The 6,698-nt window shown below is 32.8% G+C and overlaps 1 pseudogene; it reads right to left on the reverse strand.

Annotated features, from left to right (window-relative positions):
• Nucleotides 1-1,139: 1,139 nt before the first annotated feature.
• Nucleotides 1,140-6,106, reverse strand: LOC107019662 (annotated as a pseudogene).
• Nucleotides 6,107-6,698: the final 592 nt, after the last annotated feature.

Here is a 6,698-nt window from a genome sequence, read left to right on the forward strand (position 1 = left end):
CCTTGAGAATTAAGAATCAATTCTCACTTCAATACATTTTACTTTGGTGCATCTATGTTCGAAAAATCCTAGATTCGCCTCTGACTCCTCTTCATAGAACAAAGTTTGTCTAGCCACCATTATGTAGAACTTATCTTAAAGTTTAGGTGATACTTTTTTTAATACGCAATCATCTGAAGGCAAGACCCCATTGAACAAAGTTTTTCTAGCCACCACGCAATCTGTAGAATTTATCTTAAAGTTTAGGTGATACTTTTTTTTTAACACGCAAGATTCTGAAAGCAAGACCCCACAGAACAAAGTTTGTCTAGCCACCACTCTATAGAACTTAGTTTAGGTGATGTTTTTTAACATGCAAGACTCCACTTTCTCCACGTCGCATAATATGTTACATTATAGTCAACGTCCCTAGTTACCTAGATGAAAGACCCAAATGCTTGAAATTATCTCTCTTGGAATATCTTTTATTGACTTTGCTATTCAATTATTTTATTTTGTTCTTAGTCAACCTAAACCCTTTTGATTCATTCTAAGTGTTGATCCCCGATGCAATCTCGTCTCAATTGAAGGTGCTCTCACTCTCCTACCACCGCTCTAGCCCGAGTCTTGGCTCCATTATACATATCATTCATCTTCATAATGTAAGTCATTGTACACCTCTAACCTTCGGGCATCTTGAGAGTGCTTTCCTCAAATTTTTATTCATAGACTTTTTCAAGATCAATAAACATCATATGTGAATCAAGAAAATGATCTATATAACCCTTATAAACGTCACAACCAAGACACTAGTGTTGCCCCATTTCAAAATGATTGATAAATTTTATAAAATAATTAGGTTAGAGAAATTATATAATTCGAACATAATAGTATTGACAAGTTCTACATTTTTTACAGTTCTCTTTTTATTACAAAAAAAGTACTCTTTTGGAAAACATTTTTCAAATAACGCCGGGGCCCTGGATGCGCTAGCGATTGGCACATAGGGGAATGGTTGCCCGGGTTTCTCGGCCTGGTATCCTGCACCTCGCGTTTTTTACTTAATCTAGAAACAAAAGAAGAAGCACCAAAATACATATTTCCAATACCAAAATTTCAATAGAACTTGAACTTAAAGTTAATTAGATACATAAAATCATCTAAAACAAAGTTCTCAAGAAGAACTGTAAAAGAGAAGTTTCTCAGTAACTATTCCACAAAGACTACTGCCCTTAGTATCTATAACTGTTGTATCCTCCTCCTAAACTAGACGATCCATACCCCTCGAAACTCTGAGGTGGAAAAGACGATCCATACCCCTCAAAACTCTAAGGTGGAAACGAAGATGATGAAGAATAAGGGTCGCCATAACGCGAAAAAGAACCAAACTCAGGCTCACGCGTCCCATACATTCATGGGCCTGGCTCTTTGTGGTTGTTAATGAACTCTTGCACAAATATAAGTGAATAAACAAGCATAAGCTAGCTGAATCATGCTTTTTATGAAACGTGTAACGAGATTTTAACATATTTTGTAATCCAAGGAAAAAGGTCCCAAAGGGAGGAATATAATCTGGTAGAGTAGAGACATAAGTGAATAACAACACCAGATATATTTTATGAAACTATAAATTACTTGTGGCGAAGAAAAAAAGCGAGGTGCAGGGCGATGGTCTCCGTACCTGAATAAGGTGTTCAGCTGCTTTAACCTCTGATGAGGTACCCTTAATCTCAATATTGATTTCTTCAGGTACTCGGCTCCCTTGCACAGTAAGAGTCGCCCCACTTGTGCGGCGAATATATTCTATATTACAGCCTTCAGCACCAATGATTTCCTCAGCATACCCCAGGGGCTCTTGCATAACCTTTGTGATCTGAGAAAGAAAAAGGATAGAAACATTCAGCTAATGGCTAAGCAGAAAGAAAGTGCTTCTACAGATTAAAGTTCAAGAGTAGGAAAAAAGAATATGTAGAGCAAGAAAGAAACGAGAACACAACTACAATAATTCCAATTAAAAACTAACTCTCCCTGAGATTTTCTTTTCTGTTCAGGTTGAAGTGCTACTATAATACACATTCAGCACAGAAAGTGCAAATGAGTAAATAATTAAATAGAACGAAAAAGTTAAATGATTACGATGAAATGTAACTCATGTCAATTAAGTTCAAAAGACAATTTTCTATTACTAAATTTATCATTCATAGTCACAAGCATGAAATCGTGATAATACGAATATCCATGAAACCTGGCTCATGGTAGGAACCAACATTCTTCGGCAATATCCTTGTTTCTGTTTTGTACTAAGCCAGTCATCTACCAGACTTTTATCATAACGGATATATTAAATTAGTTCAGGACAACTAGGCCACACATGTTCCAAAAAAAAGCAACCCCACAAAACCACAAAAGGAAATGAAATTAAAAAGGTGAGATACAGAGTGATCTTTGCTCAAACTCTAAATCATGGCAACATTTCTGCACGGTATAAATATTGATTTTCCGCAACAAAATGGGACAAACTCAAACCACAATGAAGCCATTAAATCCATGATACTGGTAGAAAATGAAGACATAGAGTATCCATAAACTGACCTTTGTTACAATATCCTGTCCATATCGCGGTAGTGTAGACCGTGGGGTTTTGGAGTCCACAGCAGTTCCATGATCAAGTAAGTAAGGGTCTTGGTAATCAGAAACAGCTGCAGATGCAGGACGAGAAAGTTGATACTGTGGTTTATCAGCCCAGGTAGTTAGTAAAAACACACACACACACACACACACATATATATATAGACAATTAAAATTCAGTTAAAAGTATCAAAATTACCATTTTCTCAAAAACCGGTATCATGCTATGATGGACCAGGAGCTTCCCCAGTAGTTTAACAACTGCACAAAAGCATTGAGAACCTTCGGACCTTCTCCATGTATTTCAATAATCCTATCATCTTTAGTGGCACAAAGGACCACATTACCTGTGAAATTCAGAAATTATTAGATACGAGATGACTGAATGTTTTGTGTCACGCCATATTAGTAAAAAACTTAAAGATCTCACCTGCAGGTAATACTCTTAGCACAACACCTGATCTTTCTTGTATTGAATTGATCGTGGAACCATTTTTACCGATCAAGTGAATAGCTTGTGCTGAAGCCACCAATAACTTTGAAGACACAAATGCAGCTACTGCTCCTGGATCATCATTGTTTAGCCCCGCAACGCACTTAAAAATTCTAATAGCAGCATCCATTGCTGGAGATACCTCAGCATCTGGATTTTCTCTACCAGATATTAAAACCTGAAAAACATATGAAGCAAATATAAAATACTTGGATCGAATCAACTCACACAAGTTTTTGATGAATTTTACTGTTTCATCACAACAATTGATGTTTTTACACACATCAAAATCATCCAAATTCAAACAAAAATTCCAAAAAAGAAACAAAAATCTAAAGAATTATAAAAAATTATTCGATCAAAAACTTACGATTTGATCAGCATTGCCAACAGGACCTTCGAGAACACGAATACTGGCACCAGTCTCTTTACACATCCTCTTTACAACTTCTCCCTCCGCCCAATTATACCAACAACTTTAGCAATTGGCACAACTAGCTTGAACACGTTATCCCCAGGCCATCCCGGCCATTTCTGAACCGATTCCCCTGTAGCAACAGAACCGGATTTTACATTCCGGCAGAGGCGGCGCCGCTGAAGATGAAGCATGAATTACCAGTGCAAATAATGAACTTGTAACAGTAGAGTACACCATTGTTGAGTTGAGAGAAAAAAAAAACAGAGTGAAAAGAGTTTTTCAGTGAAAAGGTTTTGGTTGTAAGTGAAAAATGGAAAGAGGTATCTGTCTTTAATATAAACGGTTTGGCGTTACTTTCTAAAAAAAGAAAAAGGAAAAAGCTTTTATTATATTTTGTATAAATAATTAGGATTTCTTTACAAAATTATAATATGAAATCATAATATATAACATTTATTATTAAGTAATTATAAGTATAAGTTTAATATAAGAACAATAAGAAAAAATAAATTATCAAAACAAAAAAGGAGTTGTTTTGCTAATAAAAGTGATTTTGTGCTCGTTATTATAACTTATATAACGATTATTTGAAATTTATTGATTTTTTTAAAAAAAATTCATGTTGTTTAATTAACCAATAAAAATGTCGAATACGTTAAAAAATAATAATTTCACGCGTACATAAATAGTCGTGAGCTCTGGAATCTGAAGTTAGAAGGTTCACTACGACTAAAACAGATAATTCGTTAAAATTGAGCGAGATGTCAGAATTATTAATGGATGTCTGTCAAACGACTGTTAATTAGTTTGATTAATTTTTTGGTAAGTCAATGTTGAGGGACTTACCGTTATTATTGTTAAAAAATCGTTTGATTGATGAACAACTTAACGTTATTGCTATTTTGAAAACCGTTGAATTTTTGAAAAATCATTTATATAGCTGTTACTAAATTTTGACTAGTCGCAAAAAGTTTAATCATTATGGTAGTAAAACAATAAGGAAAATCAATTGTTTATCAAAAACCAAAAAAAAAAGTGTACTAATAAAAGTAATTATGTCCTTCTAATAACTGAAATAACGGGTAGATGAAATTTTATCGAGTTCTTTTAAAAACATTTCCATATGATTTATTAACTAAACAAAAATATCGAATACGTTAAAATTTTATAATTTCACGCTTACATAAATAGTCGTGAGTTATGGAATTTGAAGTTAGAAGGTTCACTTATCTAATCTGAAATAAATACTTATTTTTATACGACTAAAACAGATAATTCGTTAGAGTTGAGTGACATGTCAAAATTATTAACAGATGTCTGTCAAATGACCGTTAATACACTTTAATTATTTTTTTGGTAAGTCAGCGTTGATGGACTTACCGTTATTATTTTAAAAAATTCGTTGGGTTGATGAACGACTTAAAATTATTGTTATTTTGAAAAAACCGTTAGATTTTGAAAAATAGTTTACATAGCCGTTACAAAATTTTGCCGCTCAAAATTTATCCATTATGATATTAAAAAAATAAGGAAAATTAATCGTTTATCAAAAAAAAAGTGTCAAATATAAATAATTATGTCCTTCTAATAACTGAAATAACGATTAGATGAAGTTTATCAAGTTCTTTTAAAAATATTCCATATTGTTTATTAACTAAATAAAAATATCGAATACGTTAATAATTAATAACTTCGCGTGTACATAAATAGTCGTGAGTTATAAAATATGAAGTTAGAAGTTTCACTTATCTTATCTAAAATGGATAAAGGGATACTTGTTTTTTATACGACTAAACGGATAATTCGTTAGAGTTGAGCGACCTGTCGTATTATTAACAGCTCTCAAACGATTGTTTATTCGTTTTAAGTCAGCATTGAGGGACTTACCGTTATTATTTTCAAAAATCCGTTAGATTGATGAACGACTTAACATTATTGCTATTTTGAAAAACCGTTGGATTTTGAAAAATCGTTTATATAGCCGTTACTAATTTTGACAAGTCGCTCAAAGTTTAACAAAATGATAAAGGAAAATCAATTGCTTATAAAAAAAAGTATATTAATAAAAGTAATTATGTCCTTCTAATAGCTGAAATAACGGTTAGATGAAGTTTATCGAGTTCTTTTGAAAACATCTCCATATTGTTTATCAACTAAACAAAAATATGAAATACGTTAAAAATTAATAATTTCGCGCGTAAAAAGTTAGTTGTGAGTTATGATATCTGAAGTTAGAAGGTTCACTTATCTTATCTGAAATGAATACTTATTTTTCGTATGACTAAAACGGGTAATTCGTTAAAGTTGAACGACATGTCAGAATTATTAACGGATGTCTGTCAAACGGTCGTTAATTCAGTTTAATTAATGATTTTTTGGTAAGTCAGCGTTGAGGGACTTAGAGTTATTATTCTTAAAAATTTGTTATCCCCAGACCATCCCAGCCATTTTTGCACAACCGTAATTGATTCCCCAGTACAAACAGAACCGGATTTTACAGCAAGCGATTTCGGCGGAGGCGGCGCAGCCGCAGATGAACCATGAATCGCCGGTGCAAATGATGAGCTAGTAACAATAGAGTACACCATTGTTGAGTTGAGAGAAAAAAACAGAGTGAAAAGAGTTTTACAGTGAGAGTTTTGCTGAAAGGGTATTGGTTGTATGCGAAAAATGGGAAGAGGTGTCATAATATAACGTCTTGGGCGTTACTTTCTAAAAAAAACAAAAAAAAACTTTCATTATGTAATTTTCCAATTTTGTATAAATAATTAGGATTCATTTACGAAATTATACTATGAAAATCATAATATACAACATATATTATTAAGTGATGAAAAACATAAAAAAATAATATGAACAATAAAATTATCAAAACAAAAAAGGACTTTTTTGCTAATAAAAGTAATTCTATGCTAGTTATAATAATAGAAATAACGATTATTTGAAATTTATCAAAATTTTTTCGAAAACTTACCACGTTGTTTTATTAACTGAATGAAGATGTCACGACCCAAAACCGAGCCGCGACTGGCACCCACATTTACCCTCCTATGTGAGCGAACCAACCAATCTAAACCTTAACATTTCAATTTAATATCAACATAAAGCAATGCGGAAGACTTAAACTCATTAATAAAAGACAATTCAATAACTTCTAAAATTCAACATCTATTATTTCCC

The sequence above is a fragment of the Solanum pennellii genome, chromosome 5, assembly GCF_001406875.1.
Source record: "Solanum pennellii chromosome 5, SPENNV200".
Taxonomy (NCBI): domain Eukaryota; kingdom Viridiplantae; phylum Streptophyta; class Magnoliopsida; order Solanales; family Solanaceae; genus Solanum; species Solanum pennellii.